Source organism: Staurois parvus, unplaced genomic scaffold (genome assembly GCF_062004578.1).
Source record: "Staurois parvus isolate SC_StPar_1 unplaced genomic scaffold, SC_StPar_1.0 ptg001665l, whole genome shotgun sequence".
NCBI classification, from domain to species: Eukaryota; Metazoa; Chordata; class Amphibia; order Anura; family Ranidae; genus Staurois; species Staurois parvus.
Window position 1 is genome coordinate 22,501 of NW_028319461.1, and position 14,380 is coordinate 36,880.

Below are 14,380 nucleotides of genomic sequence, written 5' to 3' on the forward strand. Positions count from 1 at the left end.
AAGAAATAAAGAGACCAGACTTCTGAAAAATTCCTTTATTGAAGAAAAAAAACACAACAATAGTTTTTGTCCTTTTATTGAAAAAAAAGGCAAAAAATGGTTCCATTGATGCAACCCATCGTCCATCACGGCATCCAGCGTTTTCACAACGATGCTGACTGGCCAAAATAAAAAAAAACCCCGACGCCCGCCGACCCATCCGCAGCCACCAAGCACTCGCCACACTCTGACATTTGCCGGTCAGATGTAAACAATTGGCTAGAGCCAGCAGTGACGTCACCGTTAGCTCCGCCCAATTGTGCAGTGATTGGCACCTGACCTGTGGTCTATGCTGGCGCTTGTAGTTCTTCACTAGTTGGAGTTTGGGGGGATCACGTCCTCAACTCTGAGGGGTTCATGCTGGGTCTTGTCTGCACTGCTTGTACTTTAGTTCCTGGAGGCCGTGGTGATGCAAGTCCTCCAGGGGCCTTGGATGGCCACATTGTCCTCCTGCCAACTTTGTGATCATGGAGAGCCTTAGAATGTTTTCCCCGATCCATCACTCTGCCACTATTGGCTCCAATTTAGATGGGGGGGGGCTCCCAATTTTAGTCTTGCCTAGGACAGCACAAAACCAAAAATGCCTCACTTGGTGTACAGGGGGGAGGCTGAAGAAGCAGGGCCACCCCACTGGAAGGGCATTACCCCAGAACCAGCTAGCCTAGTGCCCACCACTGTGGCTGGTTCTCAGGGGTGAACTGGGCTGGGGGGGCCCCGTATAAAGGCTGCACAACTGAGATCCCACCTGCGTCCCTCCCCCCCAAAATTACACAGGCCACGCGTCAGAGGATATACCTTCTTGCTCCTTCCCAGACTTGCCTGATAGAGAGACATCATGTCCAGACTCCAGAGGGGGACCTGCCAGGAGGACACTGATGAAGGGGAGAGCGCAATGTATGAGTGAGCGTATAGGGGTGTGGGGATCTGGGGGACTGAGGGCAGCCCACTATGCTGGGACATGTAGTGTCCTCTCTGGGGGACTGAGGGCAGTCCACTATGCTGGGACTTGAAGTGCCCTCTGTGGGGGATTGAGGAATGGCAGCCTGCTATGCTGGGACTTGTAGTGCCCTCTGCAGGGGACTGATGGCAGCCCACTATGCTGGGACTTGTAGCACCCTCTGTGGGGGACTGAGGAATGGCAGCCCGCTATGCTGGGACTTGTAGTGCCCTCTGTGGGGGACTGAGGAATGGCAGCCTGCTATGCTGGGACTTGTAGTGCCCTCTGTAGTGGACTGAGGAATGGCAGTCTGCTATGCTTGGACTTGTAGTTCCCTCTGTGGGGGACTGAAGAATGGCAGCCCGCTATGCTGGGACTTGTAGTGCCCTCTGTGGGAGACTGAGGAATAGCAGCCCGCTATGCTGTGACTTGTAGTGCCCTCTGTGGGGGACTGAGGAATGGCAGCCCGCTATGCTGGGACTTGTAGTGCCCTCTGTAGTGGACTGAGGAATGGCAGTCTGCTATGCTGGGACTTGTAGTGCCCTCTGTGGGGGACTGAGGAATGGCAGCCCGCTATGCTGGGACTTGTAGTGCCCTCTGTGGGGGACTGAGGAATGGCAGCTCGCTATGCTGGGACTTGTAGTGCCCTCTGTGGGGGACTGAGGAATGGCAGCCCGCTATGCTGGGACTTGTAGTGCCCTCTGTGGGGGACTGAGGAATGGCAGCCCGCTATGCTGGGATTTGTAGTGCCCTCTGTGGGGGACTGAGGAATGGCAGCCCGCTATGCTGGGACTTGTAGTGCCCTCTGTAGGGGACTGAGGAAAGGCAGTCTGCTATGCTGGGACTTGTAGTGCCCTCTGTGGAGGACTGAGGAATGGCAGCCCGCTATGCTGGGACTTGTAGTGCCCTCTGTGGGGGACTGAGGAATGGCAGCCCGCTATGCTGGGACTTGTAGTGCCCTCTGTGGGGGACTGAGGAATGGCAGCCCGCTATGCTGGGACTTGTAGTGCCCTCTGTGGGGGACTGAGGAATGGCAGCCCGCTATGCTGGGACTTGTAGTGCCCTCTGTGGGGGACTGAGGAATGGCAGCCCGCTATGCTGGGACTTGTAGTGCCCTCTGTAGTGGACTGAGGAATGGCAGTCTGCTATGCTTGGACTTGTATTGCCCTCTGTGGGGGACTGAAGAATGGCAGCCCGCTATGCTGGGACTTGTAGTGCCCTCTGTGGGAGACTGAGGAATAGCAGCCCGCTATGCTGTGACTTGTAGTGCCCTCTGTGGGGGACTGAGGAATGGCAGCCCGCTATGCTGTGACTTGTAGTGCCCTCTGTGGGGGACTGAGGAATGGCAGCCCGCTATGCTGGGACTTGTAGTGCCCTCTGTGGTGGACTGAGGAATGGCAGTCTGCTATGCTTGGACTTGTAGTGCCCTCTGTAGTGGACTGAGGAATGGCAGTCTGCTATGCTGGGACTTGTAGTGCCCTCTGTAGTGGACTGAGGAATGGCAGTCTGCTATGCTTGGACTTGTAGTGCCCTCTGTAGCGGACTCACTTGGTGGCGGACACACTGGGAACAACAATGGAGGCCACAACACTTGGTGGGAGCCCAGTCACTGCTGTCCCATCAGATGTGGAGTTAGAGGAGCCTACACCCTCCACTGACCAAGGTGGGTAAGGGGGCACTCCGCTACAACACATTGATGTGACCCTATCATTTCATTAATACTCCGAGCCCTGGCTAGTGTAAAGACCCCCCCCCCCACTTCCCAGGCAGCATTTTCCTGGCAACCTGGGCTCACAGGTAGTGGTTTGAACAATTCTGGCCAACATCTACTGCTGCAGTGAAGTTTCTGTGGGAGTCAGTCCCTAATCAAAAGTGAGTATTGCAGCAAAAAATGTTTTTTTTTTTTAAATATTTTTAATTTAGCAGGGCTGTGTATTTAACCACTTCTCGCCCACTCTAGTGTCAAAATGTAGCCAGGCGGTGGTTCTCCAGTTCCAGGGACCAAAAATGTGAAATTTAGTCAAGAAATTAGATGCATAATTTACATGTAATTTATGCTCGTTGAAAGCCCAAAGGTGCTCCTTGGATTTTGGGCCCCTTCATGTGGCCAGGTGAGGGAGTGTAAGACTTTTTCACAAATGTGTGGTATCCCCGATATTCAAAAGGCAGAGAAGATCGTGTTTTTATCAGTATGCCTATGCTGTGTGTGAGACATAACTTGTTAAAATGACAACTTGGTGAAAAAAATTTACTTAACGTCTTCATTTTCCCCCAAAAGTTTTAAAAAATTACAACTTAACAATTCACCATGTCTCTTCCTAAATATATTTGACTGTCTACTTTACAAACAGGGATAATTTGTTGGGGGGCGGGGTTTGTACTGTCCTGGAATTTTAGGGTCTCATGAAATGGGATCGGCCATCACTGCATCGGGATTGGTCAATTTTCAAATATACAGCATATACCACAGTTTGCAGACTCTATAACATTCTGACAGACTAAATAATATACACCGATTTGGGTTATTTTTACCAAAGAGATTGAGAAAATTCAGAAGAAAAAAGAAATGATCTATTTGCAAAATTTTATAACAGAAACTAAGAAAAATGCTTTTTTGTTTTTTTCAAAATTTTCAGTCTTTTCATTTATGTAGCAAAAAATAGGCAACCAGCGGGTGAATAAAAAACCACCAAAAGAAAGCTCTATCTGTCTAAAAAAAAAAGTTATAAGAATTAAATTTGGGTACAGCGTTGCATGACTGAGTAATTGCTATTCAAAGTGTGACGGAGATGAAAACGTAAAAAATGGCTTGGACTGGAAGGGGGTGAAAGTGCCCAGTATTGAAGTGGTTAAAAAAGCTGTATTATATCTGAAATAATCCCAAAGCATGGCCATTATTACATAAAACAGGTCCGTGGCAGAAATTATTTTACACTTCCGCTTTAGATCTGTATTTTGGCAATAACTTTATCATTACTGAACCATTAGCCGCCCGGCCAATGGCCGTTTGGCGGCTTCAGAAGTGTCTCTCCACTCCGGGTGCACGCCATTTGGCATGCTCCCGCACATGCGCAGTTTGCGCTAATGCAGAGAGGCGCAGCAGTGCGATCTGTCACCGGGCGTGCACCTCGGACACGGCCGATGACAGATCCGAGTACCGGCTCCCGTTGCTGGTACCATGTGACCTGCTGTGACCAATCACAGCAGGTCACATGACAGTTGTATACAATGGATGGCTTCATTCATGATGCCATCCATTGTATACTAGTGCCTAGCTGTGAATGGTCACAGCTAATCACATGCACATGCCATGTGATTAGCTGTGACCAAATCACAGCTAAGCACAAAAAAAAAAAAAAAAAAAGGCTGAATGAATCGATTTCATTCAGGTAAATGCTTGCTTATAGCAAAGTAATTCTTTGCTATAAGCAAATTGTGTAAAAAAAAAAAAAAAAAATACTGATCACTTCCCCAAAGTAGTACGATGTTACTATGGTAACATTGTACTACTTTGGTCATAGTAAAATATGAAAAAAAAATCTTAAAAAAAAATTAAAAAAATGTAATAAAAAATTAAATATAATAAAAAAAAAAAAAAAAAAATATATATATATTTTTTCTCATACTGTCACCAGTCAGTGTCCCTGTTCACCGCCATGCCAGTTATATGATGACGCTGTACTGCACTGGTGACAGTATGTAAAAAAAAAAATAGTGAAAATAATTTTTTTAATTTTTTCATTTTTGAAAAATTATGACAAAAAAATACAACTTCAAAAAACTCGCCATTCCTCTTATGAAGTACGTCGGACTGTCTACTCTGCAAAAAGGGGTCATTTGGGGGATATCTGTACTGTTCTGACATTTGGGGAATATCTGTACTGTCCTGACATTTGGGGGATATCTGTACTGTTCTGACATTTGGGGAATATCTGTACCGTCCTGACATTTGGGGGATATCTGTACTGTTCTGACATTTGGGGGATATCTGTACTGTTCTGACATTTGGGGGGATATCTGTACCGTCCTGACATTTGGGGGATATCTGTACTGTCCTGACATTTGGGGGATATCTGTACTGTCCTGACATTTGGGGGGATATCTGTACCGTCCTGACATTTGGGGAATATCTGTACTGTTCTGACATTTGGGGGGATATCTGTACCGTCCTGACATTTGGGGGATATCTGTACTGTCCTGACATTTGGGGGGATATCTGTACCGTCCTGACATTTGGGGAATATCTGTACTGTTCTGACATTTGGGGGGATATCTGTACCGTCCTGACATTTGGGGGGATATCTGTACCGTCCTGACATTTGGGGGATATCTGTACTGTTCTGACATTTGGGGGGATATCTGTACCGTCCTGACATTTGGGGGATATCTGTACTGTCCTGACATTTGGGGGATATCTGTACTGTCCTGACATTTGGGGATATCTGTACTGTTCTGACATTCTTGGACCTCAAGAAATGAGATTGGCTGTCAGTACTTCAGGATTGATCAATTTTCAGATCTATACCATAGTTTGTGAACTCTATAACTTTCCTACAGACTAAATAATACAACCTAATTTGGGTTATTTTCACCAAAGACATGTAGCAGAATACATCTCGGCCTAAATTTATGAAGAACAATTATTTATTTGTAAACTTTTATAACAGAAACAAAGAAAAATGTGTTTTTTTTTCAAAATTTTTGGTCTTTTTTTGTTAATTTAGCAAAAAATAAAAACCCCAGCGGTGATTAAATACCACCAAAAGAAAGCTCTAGTTGTGTGAAGAAAATGATAAAATTTTAGTTTGGGTACAGTGTTGTATGACCGCGCAATTGTCATTCAAAGTGTGAGAGCGCTGAAACCTGAAAAATGGCCTGGGCAGGAGGGGGGAAAATTGCCCGGTATTGAAACGGTTAAGATACCAAAGTAATACATAGACAGTGTTTTTAAGGACAAAAAATATATATGTTATTTTTATTTTTACAAGCCTTAGACAAAAAAGTATCAAAGTTAAAAAAAACAACACTTTTTCTTTTCTGACAAGTGTTTGTTTTCAATGAATAGTGTTACTGTAGATAAAATGATACATTTGATTCTGTAAGTTGTACTGTTTAAATTGACACTAAAATTAGGAATCTGGTGCAACGCATTGCAAAGTCACACATTTGTTTGCTCAGTTTTGCTATTTGTTATTTAATGCGATATTAAAAATAAGTAAATAAAATAAAAAATTTTAAAAGTTTAACTAGTTTAAAATATGAATAGTTAATAAAATTGATATGAGCAAAAAAAAAAAAAAATCAGCAGAAAAAAATAGTTGAAAGAGAGAAGAGGGAACAAATTAAGATTGATTATGGTAAACTAAGGTTAATATGGGGCTAAACTGAGACGTTTTATTTTTTTTTAAATTTGCTTCAGCAGACATTATGTCTGATCAATGTTTATAAACATTGTTGTTATGTTACTTTGTATCTCTATCTCCCATCTGATCGATGTTTATAAACAATGTCACTTTGTATTTATCTGCCGTCTGATCGATGATTATAAACAATGTTACTTTGTATCTCTCTATCTCCCGTCGGATCGATGTTTATAAACAATGTTACTTTGTATCTCTCTATCTCCCGTCTGACCGATGTTTATAAACAATGTTACTTTGTATCTCTCTATCTCCCGTCTGACCGATGTTTATAAACAATGTTACTTTGTATCTCTCTATCTCCCGTCTGACCGATGTTTATAAACAATGTTACTTTGTATCTCTCTATCTCCCGTCTGATCGATGTTTATAAACAATGTTACTTTGTATCTCTCTATCTCCTGTCTGACCGATGTTTATAAACAATGTTACTTTGTATCTCTCTATCTCCCGTCTGATCGATGTTTATAAACAATGTTACTTTGTATCTCTCTATCTCCTGTCTGACCGATGTTTATAAACAATGTTACTTTGTATCTCTCTATCTCCCGTCTCATCGATGTTTATAAACAATGTTACTTTGTATCTCTATCTCCCGTCTGATCGATGTTTATAAACAATGTTACTTTGTATCTCTATCTCCCGTCTGATCGATGTTTATAAACAATGTTACTTTGTATCTCTCTATCTCCTGTCTGATCAATGTTTATAAACAATGTTACTTTGTATCTCTCTATCTCCTGTCTGATCGATGTTTATAAACAATGTTACTTTGTATCTCTCCATCTCCCGTCTGATCGATGTTTATAAACAATGTTACTTTGTATCTCTCTATCTCCCGTCTGATCGATGTTTATAAACAATGTTACTTTGTATCTCTCTATCTCCCGTCTGATCGATGTTTATAAACAATGTTACTTTGTATCTCTCTATCTCCCGTCTGATCGATGTTTATAAACAATGTTACTTTGTATCGCTCTCTCTCCCGTCTGATCGATGTTTATAAATAATGTTACTTTGTATCTCTCTATCTCCCGTCTGATCGATGTTTATAAACAATGTTACTTTGTATCTCCCTATCTCCCGTCTGATCGATGTTTATAAACAATGTTACTTTGTATCTCTCTATCTTCCGTCTGATCGATGTTTATAAACAATGTTACTTTGTATCTCTATCTTCCGTCTGATCGATGTTTATAAACAATGTTACTTTGTATCGCTCTCTCCCCCATCTGATCGATGTTTATAAACAATGTTACTTTGTATCTCTCTATCTCCCGTCTGATCGATGTTTATAAACAATGTTACTTTGTATCTCTCTCTCTCCCGTCTGATCGATGTTTATAAACAATGTTACTTTGTATCTCTCTATCTCCCGTCTGATCGATGTTTATAAACAATGTTACTTTGTATCTCTCTATCTCCCGTCTGATCGATGTTTATAAACAATGTTACTTTGTATCGCTCTCTCTCCCGTCTGATCGATGTTTATAAATAATGTTACTTTGTATCTCTCTATCTCCCGTCTGATCGATGTTTATAAACAATGTTACTTTGTATCTCCCTATCTCCCGTCTGATCGATGTTTATAAACAATGTTACTTTGTATCTCTCTATCTTCCGTCTGATCGATGTTTATAAACAATGTTACTTTGTATCTCTATCTTCCGTCTGATCGATGTTTATAAACAATGTTACTTTGTATCGCTCTCTCCCCCATCTGATCGATGTTTATAAACAATGTTACTTTGTATCTCTCTATCTCCCGTCTGATCGATGTTTATAAACAATGTTACTTTGTATCTCTCTCTCTCCCGTCTGATCGATGTTTATAAACAATGTTACTTTGTATCTCTCTATCTCCCGTCTGATCGATGTTTATAAACAATCCCTTTGTATCTCTCTATCTCCCGTCTGATTGATGTTTATAAACAATCCCTTTGTATCTCTCTATGTAGTGAGGTGATCTCTCCCTAGTGGGACAGAGGTAGCAAAAAAAACAACTAAAAGGGATTATAAAAGTCCCTTACTCTATCCAACATGATTTCAGGAAGTGTTTTGCCGTGGGTGTATGCTTGAAATCTACTTTACAATCTGATTGGTTGATAGGAATTGCTTGCAAACACTCATTGAGAAAAGAAATCCTGGGATAGGTGGTATTGGCACTAAAGACGCTGCTCTGTATTTTCTTCGCAGCTTTCTGGACCTCTACTTACCCAAAGTAAAGTTCGACTATCGGGTCAGTCTGAAGCATTACTTGATGTCCATGGGCATGGAGAGCATGTTCAGTAAGGATGCCAACTTCTTGAGGTTCTCAAAGGATCAAAATCTACAAGTTTCTGATGTGAGTATCTTTGTTTAGTCAAAGGAATAATCCTCAGCATTTCCTGCCGCCGCCTCCCTGAATCGTATCTATTTCCTGTATTGACTTACCGCGCTTTGTTCTGTGTGGAGGCGGCCATCTTGGTAGAGGTAGGGCTTAGCTTCCTCATGTCAGAGATGTTCCCCTGATGACTGCAGATCTGGTGAGTGGTGATCTGGTGACTGGTGATCTGACAACTGGTGATCTGGTGATCTGACAACTGGTGATCTGACAACTGGTGATTTGGTGATCTGACAACTGGTGATCTGGTGACTGGTGATCTGACAACTGGTGATCTGACAACTGGTGATTTGGTGATCTGACAACTGGTGATCTGGTGACTGGTGATCTGACAACTGGTGATCTGGTGACTGGTGATCTGACAACTGGTGATCTGGTGACTGGTGATCTGGTGACTGGTGATCTGATGACTGGTGATATGATGACTGGTGACCTGGTGACTGGTGATATGATGACTAGTGATCTGGTGATCTGATGACTGGTAATCTGGTGGCTGGTGATCTGATGATTGGTGATCTGGTGACTGGGGGTCTGGTGATCTGATGGCTGGTGATCGGATGACTAGTGATCTGATGACTGGCGATCTGATGACTGGCGATCTGATGACTGGCGATCAGATGACTTGCGATCTGATGACTGGTGATCTGGTGACTGGTGATCTGATGACTGGTGATATGATGACTAGTGATCTGATGACCGGTGATCTGGTGACTGGTGATCTGGTGACTGGTTATCTGATGACTGGTGACCTGATGACTGGTGATTTAATGACTGGTGATCTGGTAACCAGTGATCTGATGACTAGTGATCTGGTGATCTGATGACTGATGATCTGGTGGCTGGTGATCTGATGATTGGTGATTCAGTGACTGGTGGTCTGGTGATCGGATGACTGGTGACTGGTGATCTGATGACTGGTGATTGGATGACTGGTGATTGGATGACTTGTGATCTGATGACTGGTGATCTGATGACTGGTGATCTGGTGACTGGTGATCTGATGACTGGTAATCTGATGACAGGTGATCTGGTGACTGGTGATCTGGTGACTGGTAATCTGATGACAGGTGATCTGGTGACTGGTGATCTGATGACTGGTGATTTAATGACTGGTGATCTGGTAACTGGTGATCTGATGACTAGTGATCTGGTGATCTGATGACTGGTGATCTGGTGGCTGGTGATCTGATGATTGGTGATCCGGTGACTGGTGGTCTTGTGATCTGATAGCTGGTGATCGGATGGACTAGTGATCTGATGACTAGTGATCTGATGACTTGTGATCTGATGACTAGTGATCTGCTGACTGGTGATCTGATGACTGGTGATCTGGTGATCTGATGACTGGTGATCTGATGACTGGTGATCTGATGACTAGTGATCTGATGACTGGTGATCTGATGACTAGTTATCTGATGATCTGATGACTAGTGATCTGATGACTGGTGATCTGATGACTAGTGAGCTGGTGTCTGGTGATCTGCTGATTGGTGATCTGATGACCTATTATCTGATGACTAGTGAGCTGGTGACTGGTGATCTGATGACTGGTGATCTGATGTTGGGTTATGAAGAAACAACAAGAGGGGTGGAGGAAGCACAGATAAAGAATGAATGAAGCAGGAGCTTAGAGATCCTTGCACTGCCGGTCCTCAGATACAGCTTCCCCTCCAGCAAGGAGAACAGTGAGCAGCACAGAAGTGAGATCACATGCAGAACATGAAATTGTTGGCCTGGAACACAGAACACACAAACGTGTTTCACTCAGCCAGTTCCCTCCCACAGTACATTCACTGCAGGTGGGCGGCATGGGCAGGCTGGATCATGTACATGTAAATCACCAGCTGGTGGGTGAGCAGAGCGCCCCCCTGCAGCTCCTGTGGCTGATGTGTCCACCAGACACAGCGGATTGTGGCTCCCGACTCCCACTTTGATCTTTCGGGGTATCACGTGATTGCCATGCAAAATCACATGATCACGATGGATACGCAACTGTTACAAATATGTTTCACTCACAACAGCTGTGCTTAGTTGGCCCACAGCTATCATATGGTACCTAGGCCAGTTGCAGCAACATGTACCGTGTGATAGTTGTGGGCCAATCACAGATCTCAATATAGTTACATAGTTAATGCTTTTTAACATGATTTTATTATTTCTTTCACATGTACACCGTGCTCATGTTTAACCTCCTTATGATCTATGTGATCAAATAAAGTATCGTTTGAAATATTTTTGAATTCATATTACTCCGCGTGGATCATCTAGTAACCTTCTTTTTTCAGGTAGGGGTGTTCTTGTCACACTACCATTTTGCTTAGTATGTACCTTTTGGGTTTATGGATCCACACTTATATAAGTGAGTCGGAGATATGTTAATGACACCAGTCATTCGTGTCATTTTGGGTGGCTTGTTTGTGTTTTATTGTTGTAGTTACATAGTTAGTCTGGCTGAAAAAAGACCAAAGTCCATCCAGTTCAACCATTAAAATATTCCTTCCTAATCATATACAATAGTAATCTCACCTGTTAGAAACAAATTTCATTCACAACAGTTGTGCTTGGTATTGTGATGTTGGTACCTATGCCAGTCACAGCACCCTGGAGCATGTGATAGCTGTGAGCCAATCACAGATCACAACAGTAATCACAGCTGTTATAAACAGGTTTCATTCACAACAGCTGTGCTTAGTATTGTGATGTTGTGATTGGCCCACAGCTATCACATGGTACCTATGCCAGTCACAGCACCCTGGAGCATGTGATAGCTGTGAGCCAATCACAGATCACAATAGTAATCACAGCTGTTATAAACAGGTTTAATTCACAACAGCTGTGCTTAGTATTGTGATGTTGTGATTGGCCCACAGCTATCACATGGTACCTATGCCAGTCACAGCACCTTGGAGCATGTGATAGCTGTGAGCCAATCACAGATCACAATAGTAATCACAACTGTTAGACACAGGTTTCATTCACAACAGCTGTGCTTAGTATTGTGATTGGCCCACAGCTATCACATGGTACCTATGCCAGTCACAGCACCTTGGAGCATGTGATAGCTGTGATCCAATCACAGATCACAATAGTAATCACAACTGTTAGAAACAGGTTTCATTCACAACAGCTGTGCTTAGTATTGTGATGTTGTGATTGGCCCACAGCTATCATATGGTACCTATGCCAGTCACAGCACCCTGGAGCATGTGATAGCTGTGAGCCAATCACAGATCACAATAGTAATCACAACTGTTAGAAACAGGTTTCATTCACAACAGCTGTGCTTAGTATTGTGATGTTGTGATTGGCCCACAGCTATCACATGGTACCTATGCCAGTCACAGCACCTTGGAGCATGTGATAGCTGTGAGCCAATCACAGCTCACAATAGTAATCATAGCTGTTATAAACGGGTTTAATTCACAACAGCTGTGATTGGTATTGTTTCACTTAACTAGTTCCCGCCTGCCCGCAATACATCCACTGCAGGTGGGCGGCACGGGCAGGCTGGATCACGTACATGTACATCACCAGCTGATGGACAATCAGCGCACCCCCCGCCGGGCTGTACAGCCATCACATGGTACCTTGACCAATCCCAGCTCCCTGTACCATGTGATTGCTGTGTGCCAATCACAGATCACAATAGCTATTATGAATGCAACCCATTCATAACAGCTCAGAACATTGTTTTCACGATGATCATCACTGACACAGCAATAAAAAAAACTATGGTGACACTGAACTACTCTAATGAAAATATGTAAACAAAAAAAATAAGTACAGTAAAAAAAAAAGAAAATTAAAAATGTTTTAAAATTAAAAAAAAAAATTTGAATAAAAAAGTATTTTATATATTTATTTAAAAATTAATTAATTCTTATTATTATGATTATTACAGGTACTTATATAGCGCCGTAAATTTACGCAGCGCTTTACATATATTGTACCTTCGCATCAGTCCCCGCCCCCGAGAAGCGTACAATCTAAGGACCCTAACTCACATTCATACACATACTGGGGCCAATTTAGACAAGAGTCCATTAACCTACCAGCATGTCTGGGAGACAACCGAAGTACCTGGAGGAAACCCACACAGGCACGGGGAGAACATGCAAACTCCATGAAGGTAGTGCCGTGGTTGGGATTCAAACCAATAACTCTAGTTTTATTGATTGATTGATTTTAACATCCTGTCCCCAGTCAGTATCCCTCATGCTGGTGACTTACAGTATGTAAAAAAAAAAGTTTATATAGTTACAAAAAAAAAAAGTGGTGATCAAGATCTACCAAATTTTAAACTCTATTTGCGTGAAAAAAAGATATAAATTTAATTTTGGTACAGTGTTGCATGACCGCGCAGTGGTAAAAAATGGCCTTCTGGGGATCAAATGGTTAAAAAGAAAAAAATCAGCTTAAAAACCACCAAAATAAGTTTTTGGCTCTAAGTTCTGTTTTTCTTTCCAATCGATGTTAATAAAGCTCTCCTGGGTACAAATTTGGGATTTACCTTTTAGTCCTCAATTTTTTTAAATATTTTTTCAGTCTTTTAACTTTTTGAAGAAGTTCATTTCTTTACCTTTTCTTTTTTTTTTTTTTGACAGATGTACCACCAAACTTATATCAGCTTCGAAGAGAAAGGCACGGAGGAGAACAGTGGGACTGATGCCGAGTTAACCAATTTCAGCCTGTTCCCGGCATTCAGAGTCGATCGTCCTTACATCCTGCTGTTCTTCCACAGAATTACCGAAACCATTCTCGGGATCGGCGAAATCTTGAACCCGGTTTGGAAAAACCCCTGGGGTCAGGGAGAGGGAAGAGAGTGATGAAGCGGATAGAAAATGCTGCACCAAAATAAACCATTCTGCTCAGAATAAAGCGAATGTGCCGAACAATTTCTGTTTTGTGTTTTTCTCTGGATCATGTGAGCTTCAAGGATGACCCGATAGGGCGGTGTAGGAGAGGGAAAATTAGTTTTTTCAATCAGATCATTTGGGCAGATTATGTTGTGAAAAAAAAAATCTATTTTTTTGTAAAAATAAATGGCCATAATTAGAGATGAGCGAATCGAACTTGGCGAAGTGGAATTCGTTTCGAATATTAGGAAAAATTCGATTTGCGTCGAATCCGAATATTAGCAAACTTCGGATGCACGAATCAAATTTTCCCCGATCAGCCGGCAAAAAGTGTCCCTGCAGAGAGCTCCGCTATTTCTGACAGTTCTCTGACAGTTCCTTCACATTTACAGCGGTTGAAACATTGTATCTATTTGTTTCCATTTAGGATACAGATGTTTTTATTCGGAAACAAATAGATACAATGTTTCAACCGCTGTAAATGTGAAGGAACTGTCAGAGAACTGTCAGAAATAGCGGAGCTCTCTGCAGATACACTTTTTGCTGTACTGGAATTCTTCTTCTTTTCATTCTTCTTCTTCTTTTCATTCTTCTTCTTCTTCTTTTCATTCTTCTTTTCATTCTTCTTCTTCTTTTCATTCTTCTTCTTCTTCTTTTCATTCTTCTTTTCATTCTTCTTCTTTTCATTCTTCTTCTTTTCATTCTTCTTTTCATTCTTCTTCTCCTTCTTCTTTTCATTCTTCTT

The 14,380-nt window shown here is 42.4% G+C and overlaps 1 pseudogene across 1 annotated transcript in view; it reads left to right on the plus strand.

The window, feature by feature from the left end:
* The window catches only part of LOC149434824 (serine protease inhibitor A6-like), a 28,524-nt pseudogene extending 14,850 nt beyond the window's left edge, over positions 1-13,674 (plus strand). The window contains exons 3-4 of the transcript XR_016308613.1: positions 8,593-8,740; positions 13,384-13,674. The product of XR_016308613.1 is annotated as a serine protease inhibitor A6-like (transcript). The remainder of the gene's footprint in view (positions 1-8,592; positions 8,741-13,383) is intronic.
* Positions 13,675-14,380: the final 706 nt, after the last annotated feature.